Genomic DNA, 14,735 nt, shown 5'->3' with positions numbered 1-14,735 from the left:
AGCCTATAACTAACTACTAAGTTAGTTAATAATAAGTCCAAGCAGTATTGTGATTAATATAGTTTCTGTGTGATTATTCGGGTCTGGGCTGCTGGAAACAAATGAGGTGTCTCTGCTTTCACCCTCCAGGTACCACTACCGGGAAGGACTATTGCCAAGTTATATGCCACCTTTGCAAGGCATTGTCAGACTGTTTACAAGGGGAGTTGCCATTTTCCAATCACACCAGCAACGTGTGAGAGAATCAGTCACTCCTCATGTTCCTTCCTATTTATTATTCCACCTGAGGTGGATGTGTGGTCTCACTGGGCTTTTAGCTTGTATTTCTCTGATGGCTGGCAATATCAAATATCTTGTGGCCTCATGTCCTATAGGTCAACTTTCGTGAGTAAAGTGTCTAAGTGCTTCTTATTTTCTTCTCTCTTCCCTCTCTTCATTCTAAAGTTACTTTTGCTTAGGGTGTGTGTGCGTGTGTGTATGTGTGTGTGTGTAGGTCAGAGGACAACGTGTATGAGTCGGTTCTCTCCTATCACATGGTCCCTGGGGTTGAACTCAAGTTTTCAGGTTTAGTAGCAAGTACCTTTACATGTTGAGCTATTTCACTAGCCTTTTCTTTTTTATCCTGGAGATTAAACCTAGGACATCATACATGCTAAGCATATGCTTCACTACTATGTTACATTCCCAGTCCTTATCTCATCTCTGTGTGTATGTATGTAAGTGCCTGTGTATGCATATATGTGTATATATGCATTCATGTGTGTATATGTGTGTGTATGTATGTGTATATGTTTATGTGTATTATGTTTGTATGTGTGTATGTATATGTGTTTGTGTGTGTGTACAAGTAGGGTTCAGAGAGTGATGTTGAGTGTCTCCTTTTGCTCTCCTCTTTATTTTTAAAGTCAGAGTCCCTCAGTGAACCAGAGCTGACTGATTGGCTTGATTGTTCGGCCATCAGGCTCTGAGGGTCTACCAGTCTTTGCCATGCTGTCACTGTGGTTACAGACATGTGCAACCATGCTCAGCTATTACATAGGTGACTGGGGTCTGGACTCAGCTCTCCATACTTGTATGACAGGCACTTCAGGGACTGTGCTGTCTCTCCAACCTGTCCCTCATTTCTTAGTCGCATCAGGAGCCTGTGACTGACCTCTCCCATCTAATTCGTGAGAGTACACGTCATTGTGTCCCTACAACAAAACGGCCTGATGACATGTTTCCGAGAACATAATCCAAATATTATGCAATGCACATTGTGTTTCAAAATAGTTCCTTTCCCTACTTCTGCCAGAAGAATGGGGAAATTTTCCTTCAGTGTTAACTGTGAGAATCTGGTTTCCCCCTCCAGCTCAGAATAGGTTCTCTAGAGTTTGTATGTACAGGTGTGTGTGGGGGCGCACATGTGTGCTGCATGTGTTTGGAAGGCAGAGGACACCCTCAGGTGTCATTTCTCAGATACCACTTGTCTCTCCCCATTCTTAAAAGGGCCTGGAAGACTAGTTGGCTAGGCCAGTGGGCAATAAGCCCCAGGTATCTACCCATCTGCTTTGTCCCCTACACTGGGATTACATATGTGAGTCACACACCCAGGTGTTGTTTGTTTGTTTGTTTGTTAATCTGTGTTCTGGGACTGGAGCTCAGGTCTTCCTTCTGTCCGTATAACACTTTCCTGCCTGAGTTGATGATGGAGGAAGGTCATTGGTTAAATAATAAAGAAACTGCCTAGGCCCGTTTATAGACCAACCCTTAGGTGGGTGGAGTAAACAGAACAGAATGCTGGGAGAAAGAAGCTGAGTCAGGAGTCGCCATGATTCTCCCACTCCAGACAGACGCAGGTTAAGATTCTCCCTGGTAAGCCAGCTCGTGGGACTACACAGAATATTAGAAATGGGTTAGATCAATATGTAGGAGCTAGCCAATAAGAGGCCGGAACTAATGGGCCAGGCAGTGTATAAAAGAATACAGTTTCCGTGTAATTATTTCGGGGCATAAGTTAGCCATGTGGGCGGCCGGGTGCCGGGGACGCAGCCCCGCCGCTCTTATTACAACAAGTTGATCCCCCACTCCAAACCCAGGAGGTTTTGACTCAGACTCATCCACTCTAAACCTCCAACTACTGTCAATTGTGCTTCAAGTTTCCCTGCCCTGCCCTGGTGCTGCAGCGACTTCTGCTTGCTGGTTTCTGCTCTCCTGCACCATGGTTCTTTGTGTCTACCTCTTGCCTGTCTCTCTAGTCTGGAAGATGGAAGTTTGCTCCAGGGCATCATTTTCTTCATTTTTTTCAATTTGTTCAGCCTTTTACTTATAGTTAAGATGCAGTGATTCCTGACACACCAGGACGGGCTGTGACTTGGCTTTTTAATCCTTTATGGTGTTTCTCTAAAAACAAAAACATCTTAATTTATATGAAATCCAATTTCTGATCTTTTTTTCCTCCTACAGATCAAGCTTTTGTGCTGTACCTAAGAAATGTCTGCCTAGCTCAAGGTCACAGGGCTTTTCATCCCTCAGAATTGTTCTTTAAAGTACAAATCAGACAGCATCCGTGACTTCTGCCTAAATTCTCCAAGGGTTTTCCCTCGCCTTAGAATAAAACTGGAACTCTTTTCCAAAGTGCTTCCTGATCTTGCTTTCCACTTTTCTCCCCCTTCTCCAATCATCTACCATTTCCCCTCCTCCAGTCTACTCCAGCACCCTTCCTGGCTCATCTGAAATTCTCTCTGTAGATGACACTGGCCTTGAACTAATAGATCCACCTGCCTCTGTACCATCATACCAGGCCTGTTTTTGTTTTCTTGCTGTGCCATACACCCCGCTTTGAGTCCTTGAGTCTGCTGCTGTCTCTGCTTGCATTATTCTTTCTCAGGCTTGGCTCATTCTTTTTTTTTTTTTGTCTAATTTTATGTGGATGAGTGTTCTGCTTGTTTGTAAGCATACTGTGTATGTACAGTGTTCGTGGAGCACAGAGGAGAATGTCTAATCCCCTGGAGCTGGAGTTATAGACAGTTGTGAATAGCGGAGAACCCACATCTTCAGCGAGAACAAGTGCTCTTAACTGTTGAGCAATCTTTCCAGCTTGGACTTGTGTCTGTTTTACCATCTTACGGAAGTTGTCATTGACAATTCTTTCTGTAAGAGAGGTCGCCTTCCTCAGAATTGTACAGGACACACCCAGACAACAAATTCTCAGCACAAAGGAGATTTGCTACCCTGGAGGGGCAGTGGGGAAGGCTGAAAAGTCAGACAGCAAGCAACAAGTAGATGGGTTGTTTGTTTGCTTATTTTATGCAGAAGTGGGTTTTTAAAAGAGAAAATGGGGAATCTAGGCTAGAGTGAGTAAGTTCTGATTGAGTATATTAGCTGAATAATGAATTTTGATTGTTGGGCCTTGGTGCTTTGTCTTAGGAATGAGTTAGCGGTCAAATAAGGAAATAGACCTTGGGGGTTAGCTTTAGGAGTGCAATCTAATGGTTTCTAGCAAGGGAGAAGGAAAGAGGGAAAAGGGCAAAAACTGTTGGAGCCACAGTAGCTATGCTCGGGCCTGTTAGAGTCCTTCACTTTCTAAAAGAGGATTCAGTTTTCACTTGTGATCCTGTTACCATTCATTGTTTATAATTCTTATTACCTTCTGGATTAATTAATTGATTCAATTGCTTGATTTTTAGTTATATACATATAAATAAGTATACTTATTTACCCTAAAATGCATGTTCTTTCAGGTTCAGACATTTTCTGGTTTGCTTATCCCTGTGTCTCTTGAGCCAATAGCTAGACCAGACACAGGGTAGAAGTTCAATATGTATATGTTGACAAAAAATAAACCACATTGCTAAAAGTCACACCTAATATACTAAGAAACTCAGAATAGGAATTCTAAGGTGAAATGCAGAATATACATGTGATAAGGGAGAGAAGAGAATCTGAATGGTGAAGGGTTTCTTATCTTGTTTTCAATTTTATTATTTTATCTGTATGGGTGTTTTGCCTGCATGTAGGTCTGTGCACCATATGTAGGCAGTGCCTGAGAAGGCTTGAATAAGGCATTAGATCCTTTGGAACTGGAACTCCGAGTCATGGTTATGAGCAGCCATGTGGATGCTGGGAGTCAAAGCCAGGTCCTTTGGTAAAGTAGCCAGTGCTTCTAACTGCTCAGCCATCTCACCAGCCCTGCAGGTTGTACACTGAGCAGAAGAAATGAGGGTTTTAGAGAAGCTCTCTGGAGAGAAAGCCTATGGAGCAAGGGCAGAGCCTGTCCCAAAGAAAGAACAGGTGGCCTGTGGGTCTTTTATCTAAGGAGGAATGGAGGAAGAGCCTTCAACAGTGGAACCCATCGTCTGTGTCTGTCAAGCCTTAGGATCCTGATTTACTGTAATTTCAAGGGCTCTTTGAGTATCAGGTTCTATTTCTTTAAGTTTTCTTTGTAGAACCAAAGCTTAACAGATAAAAGCAAAAGTGACTCCATGAGCCTTCATGTTTATGGTCAGGTGATTCTTCAAGGGAGCCAAGAGTGGAGAGAGAATAGTTTTCAACAAATAATACTGGGACAATAGATGTTTATAGGCAAAGGCCAAGTTGAACCCTGACTTCAATTCATTCCCTAATATTAACTCAAGATTTACTATAGGTACCAATGGGGCAGGGAACTACCAGGTACCAAACTCCTAGAGAAAGATCTGGCATGAAATTTCTATCATCGTGTGTTAGGTAAGAGTTTCTTTTCTTTTTTTTTTTTACTAATAAAAAAAAATTGTATTTACTTAGAAGCATTCAGAATGTCAACAAAACAGCTGCAATTTTTTTTTTTTGCAATTACAGAGTGGTATTCAGTTAACAGAACAACAATTATCTTCGTATAAACTGCATCAGAGACAACTGAAGATGAAAAAAAACAAAAACCAAAACAAAAAAACTACCATCCCCATATATAACTAATTTGTGCTGTGCACCAACAAGAACCTGCTTTACATTTCCATGCCAATTTACAACCCCCAGACTGTAGCAGGCAAGGTGAGTGGCTATTGAAAATACCACTGGGACAGGGCTATCTAAAGACACATTCGGTAGTGTGTTAACTATACAAAAAAAGACACTGTACAGTTTAAAAACAAATCTTCCACAGCCTTACATTTCAATTTTTTTTCTTTAAAAGGAGTGAGTTGTGTACAGGGGGTTAAATGCTTTATAGACAAGAAAAAAAACTGCGCTAGAACCAACTTATTCATCATCTTCTTCCTCATCTTCGTCTTCCTCTTCTTCCTCCTCCTCTTCATCCTCTTCGTCTTCCTCATCATCTTCCTCTTCCTTCTTTTTCTTGCTCTTTTCCGCCTTGACCACCCCCTTTTTTCGCTGCATCGGGTTTTCCTTTAGCTCTGTAAGCAGCAATATCCTTTTCGTACTTCTCCTTCAGCTTGGCAGCCTTCTTTTCGTAGGGCTGCTTGTCATCCACACCTCTCCCAGTTTTTTTGCAGCATCACCAATGGATAAGCCAGGGTGTTCTCCTTTGATTTTGGGGCGATACTCAGAACAGAACAAGAAGAAGGCCGAAGGAGGCCTCTTGGGTGCATTGGGGTCCTTGAACTTCTTTTTGGTCTCCCCTTTGGGGGAGGGATGTAGGTTTTCATTTCTCTTTCATAACGAGCCTTGTCAGCCTTGGCCATGTCTTCAAATTTCCCCTTTTTCTTTAGCAGACATGGTCTTCCACCTTTCTGAGCACTTCTTGGAGAACTCTGAGAAGTTGACAGAAGCATCCGGGTGCTGCTTCTTGTGTTCCTCCCGGCAAGTTTGCACAAAGAATGCATACGAGGACATTTTGCCTCTTGGCTTCTTAGGCCTTTCCCCATGTTTAGTTGATTTTCGTCGGCGAGGCACAGAGTCGCCCAGTGCCTGTTGGGCTCTCGCTTGCCCCGGCGCTGTCTCTATGGAACTCAATGTACTGCAATGGCTGTGAGAGCGGGAGCCAGACGCAGCCTCCTCACTCTCTCCGCTCTGTAACAAGGCAAGAGTTTCTTAATATGGCAACAGGGCACAAACATCAGAAAAATAAAACATACATGCAGGAAAATTTGAAAATTAATAAATGAAAAATGATCAATTTAGAGTAAAATCTAAACCTCTCATTCTGGGCTATAAAGTGCTCCCTGGCTTTGGATAAATTGGACTTGAAAAACAAAACAACTTCTGTGCTTCCAAGAACAATGTTAGGGAAGTAAAAGGAGAACCCATGGAATTAGAGACAAACGTTTGCAAACCACACATCTGGCAAGAGACATATCTAAAGCATAAAAAGAATTCTTGCAACAATAAAAAGATGAATAACCCACTTTGAAAATGGGCAAATAATTTGAGATATCTCTCCAAAGAAAATGAACAAGTTGCCATGAAGAACACGAAAATGTGCTTAGAATTATTAGTCACAGAGAGTGGCAGAGAAAATCCATAATCAGATACCACGTCACACTCCTCAGGATGGTGAAGGTGACGGGGTGGGGGCGGGGACAATAACAGGAATTAGTGAGGATGCAGAGGAATTGAACCCCCTGTACCACTGGTGGGAATGTAAAATGGCACTGTTGCTTTGGACAATGGACCAGCAATTCTCTAAAAGTTTGAAAGCGTAGTTTCTACATGGCCCATCAAGTCCACCCAAACAATCCTACCTAACCATGAAAATGAAAACATACACACACACATGAAATTTTGGCACTGCTTTGAAAAGTTACATTAAGTGAAAGACACCAGTCACGAAAGGTTATATATTATAAGATTCCATCTTAACACAGTATTCAAATGGGCCATCTCTGTGTAGTTCTGGTTGTTCTGGAACTTACTCTGTAGATCAGACTGGCCTCAAACTAAGAGACCCACCTGCCTCTGTCTCCAAGTGCTGGGATTAAAGGTGTGTGCCATTACCATCCAGCCTAATTGTATATGTCAAGTGGGTGAACAGTATGGTATTTTAAATTCAATTATACCTTATATATCTCAATATAATATGTTTTGAAAGGTTTGTAATGGAGACATTGGCTGCAGTGTTGCGTTTCTCCAGTGTTTGCTGATGGGTTATATACAGCAGTTATCAAGAGCACTAGAGCCACAGGCTACCCTTGGTCCCTTAATCCACAACTATATAGATTCAAACACATAGACAGAAAAGCTGAAATTTCAACAGAGATTTGTTTGACCCTGGAAGGCAAACTGAGTCACCATGCCCAGCACCCTTGGGGTACCCTTTAGAGGAGATGGTGCTTCGTTAGAGTTATCTTGGCCAAGTAAGAGTTTGTTAGAGAACGAAGAGGAATGAGAGCATCCCAGAGGGTTGCAGTGGAGAATTCCAGGCCCCGGATCGGCGAACGTGAAGGACCAGAGCTGTAGGAGAGGGGGCAGCGTTCAGAGCACAGGAAATCCAGTTGGCACAAAGCTGGTCGTCTGGGGAGATGGTGAGAAGTTTGGCAGAATCATAGCAAAGCTAGGCTGAAGGACCTGTGTGCCTGTGTGACAGTGGCTTTAGCATGCCCCCCAGGGGTTCATATGTTGGAAGCTTGGTCTCCAGGATGATTGCAGAGGGGGCAGCAATGTCGAGAGCTGGTGGAACCATTAACAGGGGGACTTGGTGGGAGTTTGTTGAGAACACTGCCCTTAGTTAGGTCTGAGAATGAGGTCTTTCTTTATGCTCTGGCTTCCTGTAACTCCTGTGATCATTCAACCCACATGCATTCCCACTGTGATGACGTCATGAAGAGATATGTTGGAGTTGGGGTGACTCTTGTGATAGCTGGTTCTGTCTCGTTTCGATACTCAGACTCAAAAACCATGGGCTGAAAAAGCTTTTTCTGTCTCCACCAGCAAGCTTCAGGTACTTCATTATAGTAACAGAAAACGGACTGATAGTCTATACGAGAAACTCACCAACTGCAACTCAACAGCAAAGGGAACCAGGTGAAAGGGAAGGAAAGTGTTAGAAGTGGGGTCCGTGACTAGAGTGGGGAGTCTGGAAAGCCCTTCAGAGGCCCTTGTGCTGTAGACCTTTAAGAGGACCTGGTGGAGGAAGTGAGGTCACGAGTGGAGCACTCTTGGAGGGCCATTGAAACCTGCTCTCTCAAAGGGCTATTGAAACCTGCTCTCTCAGAGGGCTATTGAAACCCACTCTCTCCTCTCGCTTCCGTTTCTTATTTGCTGTATGGACAGCATCTGGTTCCAGTGTGTGCTCTCTTGGTGACTTCCTTCCTCCCCATAGGGCCAAAAGCTATGGGGCCAACTAACGGCCCACTGAAGCTGTCAAAGCAGTAAGATACAAAAAACCATTTCCTGTTTTAAAGTTGACTGTCTCGGGTGTCTTGCTACAGTAACCGAAAGCGGAACAATACAGAAAGTAACTGTAAATGTTGCTGGGTGGAGCCAGAAAAGGAGAGAGCCCATTTTTGACTGCTTTTCTAGCTGCCTTCTCTCTGCAAATCCCTCTACATACGATGGACTGGCTCTTAAAAATTGCTTTAATTGTGTACATCCTGGAATCAGATACTACCAAAGAAGACTTTTTTTTTGTCTTGTGTAGCCACTTGTGTGAGGATAAACCACATGAAATGGCACATGGTAACACAATTTTCACATGCTTTCTGAAGGTCAACCTGACCCATTTGATATATATATATATATATATGTGTGTGTGTGTGTGTGTGTGTATTCCATTCATAATTAGTCATTTATAACATTCATGTAATATCCTTGGTGGATAAAGTGAAAAAGGCGATTTCTAATTCTCTAATTGAGACTCGGTCATAGGTTTGCTCTGTGTCCTTGGTCAAATCACCTCTAATTGCAATCTCTTCACCTGTAAAATCAAATCGTTGTGGTCAGTGAAATGGCTCAGTGGGTAAAGGCACCCGCCACCAAACCTGACAACCTGAGTTTGATCCTGGGTTCCACACGATGGAAGGAGACACCAGGTTATCTTCTGGTCCTCACATACATACTATGGCATGCATGGCCACATGCATACAAATCAAATAATTTAAAAATATCCAATGGTTGGGCGAGCATCAGTGCACCTGGAACTTCTGAACTGACAAGCAGCTGCTGCTCTTCTTGATCCCCAGGGGCCTGAATCAGTCTTTGGGGACCCTTGGAAACTGCTGATTTAACCCATGCTATACAGTGAGGCTCCCCACTTTGCAGCCATCTTTATATAAGGCAGAAGCTCAACGAAACTGAAGAGTCCCCAGATGTTCTAGCCTGTGCCCAGGGCCTGGGAGGTTTGTCAGAGGGGGCTCGTGAGGTATGTACAGGGTGGTCATTTTTATGCTGGAAATACGTAACAGTGCCATGGCTTTAGGACAAAGCAATAATACAGTGTGTGGTGGTTGAAGTTAATTGTCAATTTCACCGGCTCTAGACTCACCTGAGAGGTGGGCTTCTGGGCATGCCTGTGGGGGATTATCTTGAGAATGCTAATTGACTAGGTAATACCCATCTTGACTATGTGCAGAATGTTCTTTTGGCAGGGGATGATGAAATGTACAAAACAGAGAAGCTGTGCAGAGAACTGGGGATCCCCCCCGCTCCCCAACTCTCACCCCTAAACTCCCCCATCCCTCCCACCCCCCACCCCCAGCACAGAGAAAGATTTTCAAAGCAGTGAAGACTGTTTACTTAAATGATGGTGCTTCGTGTAAACACACACACACACATACACCACTGGTGTCATTCAGTATTCTTCTACAGAGAGGCTGTTTCTTGTGGTTCTTCAGTTTGTTTAGGCCAGTGTCAGTCATTATGATCTCCCAAAGGCTCCATTCAAACCATCATCTTGAAGCACCCACTTGAGTGCCACAAAGCCTTAAAACGTGTATCCCTTCCACTCTGTGCAAGCTGTCCACCAGCCTGGACAAACAGGTTGAAGGACAGACAAAGAGAACAACACAAATTGAGAGAAAAATAAACAACGGACCCTACCCAGAAAGCAAACACGATTTGAAATGTTGGAGATTCTGAGCAGGACTTAGGACTTGTTCTTACATTCTGGGTTAAGATGGTTGGAACTGGTCCAGGAGTATGTGAGTCACTGCCCTGGGCAAACACAGACTGGGTGATTAGCCTCCCTCTCTCCAAATATGGGGTTTTGAAATTCATTCAATAAACATTTATTCTTCTTTTAAATATTAAAAGCGAGTTTAAATTGCGTTTGTTTATTTATTATTTATTTACGTACATGTGTTTATGCAGCGGTGGGGGTGGCATTGGAGTGCCACAGGACATTTGCAGGAGTCACTTCTCTCCTTCCACAATGTGGATCCTGGGGATCAAACTCAGGTCATCAGACCTGGCAGCAAGCCTCCATTTCTGCTGAGCCATTTCACACACTCCTTTTGTTTGACAGGGCCTCACTGTGCGGCCCTGGAACTCCCTGTGCGTGTAGGTATAGGCTGACCCCAAACTCGGAGCTCCTGCCTCTGCCTCCTGTGCCGCAGGTGTGAGCCACTGCACTTGGCCCTCTATTTTTCTATTTTCTAGGAGTTGCATCTTCAGGATACAAAATATAAGACGCCACTCCTGCCTTTTGGGATCAGAGAAATACAAACACTTTTTGTTACGAAAATGCCAGGGGTCCTTTTTATGAAAGCTAGATACTTGGGCTGGAGAGATGGGTCAGTGGTTAAGAGCACTGACTACTCTTCTAGAGGACCAGGGTTCAATTTTCAGCACCCCCATGGCAGCTCACAACTGTCTGTAACTCCAGGGGGTTCTGATACCCTCATAGACATACACAGGCAAAACACCAATACACATGAGATAGAGATAAATAAATCATTAAAAAAGAAAGAAATCCAAATAAACACAGAAATATTTATGTTTCTCCCTAAAACCAATTTACCTCCAGGTTTTACCTAGAATGAGTTAAAAGCCCAAGTTCACTTATTCCATGGGAACTTCCTTAATTGTCTTATTGTAAATTAATTGGATTTTTTTTTTGTGGGTCAGGTGGGTTGATCTCATTTAGACCAGAAGCTGTTTTAACCCTTTTTTTTTTTTTTTTTTTTTTTTTTTTTGGTTTCTATTTGTAGGAAGCAGCAGACCTAAGTAGTTCAGGTCTGTGACTTGTTTGCACATAGCCATGGGCAGTTGATGCTTCTCTGTAAGGAACATTTAGACACAAAGGGTTCTTGGGTACCATTCTGCCAGCTGGGCCACATGCAATCCATCCCTAAGCCTGTGTTCCATTTTTCTGACTTGGAAGGACTTTTTTTTTTTTTTTTTTTTCAACAACTGAGTCTCAGGTTTACTGGATCCTCTGAAGATCTGTTATGAAAAATTTTAGCGAGTCAGAACAGGATAAAATAAACCCAGAGCCATCGATCTATCCTTTCGCACAGGACATAGCAACTGCCACAGACCAGCATTTCATGCCGTCAGGTTGTGTTTTCAGCATGAAGTTTGGCTGGCTAGATGGGTTTGGTCAAGGATATGATATCAATTCTTTCCATATGGGGGCTGAACCTTTATGGGACTGTAATTTTTATTTTCAGACAGGCTCTTACTCTGCAGCTCAAACTGGCCTGGAACTCATGACAATCTTCCTGCCTTAGTCTTCTGGGTGCTGGGATTACAGGTATAAGCCATCACACTGAGACTATAACTTGATTTTCTGAGCTGTAATTTGGTTTTTCTTTGCTATCTTAATTCTAGATTTGCCTTACAAAGTAACACTTTGGGGCTTATTCCAGACTTATCCAGAAATTTTTCCTGAATTTTTAAGGCTGGGTGAGACATCTCTATTTTGAAGTTTCAAAATACCCTTTGCAACCATTGGAATGATGGCTCATGCCCACAATTCCAGCACTCAGGAGGGACACAAAGAGTTCACGAACATCTTCATTTGTGTAGCAAGTATCAGGACTACATGAAACCTGACTCAAAAAAAAAATACCTTTGCATTTTATAACCCCTACTTTCCCCTGATTTCTAAGTATAATTATTATTATTTATTTGACTCTATGATTCTAGGCTTCTTAGAAAAGCAATAGTTTAGTTTCTTCTATACTTTGTACCTGGTAGGTTTTATAATTTGCTTTTTGCTGCTATTGAAAACAAGACAAAACAAACAAAAAAGAAAAACACTGATCAAAAGTAACTTGAGCAGGGGGAAGGGGGAGAAAGGATTTATTTGGCTTACACTCCCACGAGTGAAGTCAGTGGAGGAACTCAAGCAGGAACCTAGAGGCAGGAACTGAAGCAATGACATGGAGAAATGCTTACTCTCTGTGACTTGCTTAACTGTCTTAGACAGCTCAAGTCTACTTGCCTAGGGATGGTGCTGCCCACAGTGGTCTAGGCCCTCCAACCTTAGTTAGCAATTATAAAAATGCCACAAAAACAGGCTCACAGTTTGGTCTGATGGAAGCAATTCCTCAATTGAGACTCACTCTTTCTAGGTGACACTAAATTGGATTAAGTGGATTCCATTGGGGATATATACATTATCAGACATAGCAGGACTCGGCAGTCCTTCATGGTGCCAAATCTGCTGCTTTGTGGGGTAATCAATGATCAGCTGTTAGGACTGATTTAAATCCCAATTGATCATGAGATTTGGTGTGAAAAGCAGATCTACACCAGCCAAGCTGCCTGTCAAACCAGTCTGTGTCGTCGGAGCTGCTTTGGGGAGATGAGCTCTAGAGAAGACAGAGAAAAGGGACCTGTGGACATAGGGCGAGTGGAGGGGCCTCAGGGAAGCAGGGGGACACCCCCTAAATCAGTGGAGCTGAGGTTTGGAGAACTTACTGTTGGATTTAAGAAAGAGATGGGAGACAGCTGGTTTTGGAAGAACCTTCTTCTTTCTAGACCTTGATTCCCGGGAATTGTGAAGGCGCAAGGGCTGGGACCTCTGGGAATAGTGTAGAAGCCTTTGTGACAGTGCCAGAAGGGATCCCAGCAGGTAGGGAGAGAGCAGGTTCTAGCTGCTCAGCCCTGAGAAGGAGGACAAGCGTCCCCCACTACCACCTGCCAGATTTTCCACAGCAATTTTCAGTCTACCAATTGTCTGAAAAATAAATTTCTAAATTTTGAAACTGAGCCTCCAGGCAACAATCAAATCCTCTCCCCCCTGCCTCAGTCTCTCTAGTCAAAACCCCACCACACCCAGCCTTGTCTTCTTACTTATTTTCTAGTATTGACATTTGCCAGAAAAATTTCCCTTTGCCACAGGATGAGGAATACTCATATTAAGAAAAGAATACAGAGTCCCCGACGTCTGGCTGCTTACGGAGAGACGAAGGAGCGCGACTTATAAACAGGAGATATTTGACCTTGAACAAACAATGAGTATGTCAAGGTCAAGTCAGAACCAGAGAGGGAAGAATGAAATTTAACTTCTCAAAAAGACATGGTTCTAAGGAATGAAAATAGTTCCCCCAGGGAACCCCATGAAAGTGGTAGGTGTTTAACCCAAAAAATAAATGATCAGGACAAGCTAAAGCAGAGTAGACTTAGTGCCGATGGGCTGCCCGCACATGTTGAAGGTATCGTTTAAACACACAGAGCCACAGGGAGCTTGCTTTCCTGTTGCAGAGTAAGGTAGCTTTGTTTGTATGACCATTGTCTGCCTTGCTGGCTAGATTGGAAGGGGTGGAGGGTGGCTTTCCTCTCTGGTTGATGGAGAAAACTGCGGAGTGGGGTTGTGGAAAAAGGTCAAATTTTATCTATGGTGGCTGCCTGTCCACCTAATCTGCTGTTCTCGGTCCCTTGTGACCTCAGATCTTGAATCATTCTTGCCAGTTTTACTAACAGATATCTTCACCCATGCGTTTTTCTGGGCATCGGGTGACCCTGCCTGTTCTCTGTCCCACTTACAGAATGCCACTCAGAAACCACACTGGGCTCTCTTCGGAGTGCCTTGGCCAGTGGGCAGAGAAACTGGTCCTATTTCCTTATGTTTTGAATGCCAAGGCATGGCTCGGTAAAAAGAGGATTATGCCAGACCAATGCTATTTCCTCTTGTGCTAAAGGGGCAGGATCTATGGTGGTGGGAGGTGGTGGCAGACAGTGGGGTGAAGTAACCTAAGGGGATATGAATAGGGTGGTTGATTCTTCGCCATAGGAGACTGAAAGCCAGGAGCTGAGCCACTGGTGATGCTAAGTCTGTTGAGAATCTCTAAGCAAGGCTGCTCTTTGGCTCCTCATCAACTAACCTAAGGACATCCTGGTCGAATGTATTTTATCACTAACTTTGACAGGGATCTCAAAGTCACCAGATTTTGGAAAGGGCACCCATTTGCGGGACAGAATGTGATCAATTTGGATGTTCAGAATGGAACCCAATGTCACTTTGAAATACCAGTAAGTGTCCATTAACAACAGAACCTGCTTTTAGCTTCAGCAGAGACCAACACACAGGGGAACCTGGAGGAATCGAAAATGCAGACTCAAGACGGCATCAAGCTGGGGAACCACTAATGCAGGAGAAAGTGTTCCCCAGGTCAGAGGGAGGCAAAATGAGTTAGCAGCACATCACTCTTAGGCAAACAATCCCGGGTGGCTCAAAGACAAACTAAAGAGTATGCCATAGAGATACAAGACATCGTCTCCACGGGCTTAGAAGTGTGTGCACTAGGAGTTTGTTTCCTTATAATCTTATTTTAAATAAATAAAAAGAGCAAATACAGCAGTAGTGATGACAGGATGGAGAAAGCCAAGAAGAGGCAGCAGCCTGTCTGTGTACCCCGGATGCTGCCCTGCTTCAG

The 14,735-nt window shown here is 43.6% G+C and overlaps 1 pseudogene; it reads right to left on the bottom strand.

Annotated features, from left to right (window-relative positions):
- Positions 1-5,217: 5,217 nt before the first annotated feature.
- LOC130874534 (high mobility group protein B1-like) lies at positions 5,218-14,343 on the bottom strand (annotated as a pseudogene).
- Between the last annotated feature and the right edge of the window lie 392 nt (positions 14,344-14,735).

Source organism: Chionomys nivalis, chromosome 5 (genome assembly GCF_950005125.1).
Source record: "Chionomys nivalis chromosome 5, mChiNiv1.1, whole genome shotgun sequence".
In the NCBI taxonomy this organism is placed as follows: domain Eukaryota; kingdom Metazoa; phylum Chordata; class Mammalia; order Rodentia; family Cricetidae; genus Chionomys; species Chionomys nivalis.
The sequence above is the reverse complement of the archived record's forward strand: the minus strand, read 5'-3'. Positions and strand labels throughout refer to the sequence as shown.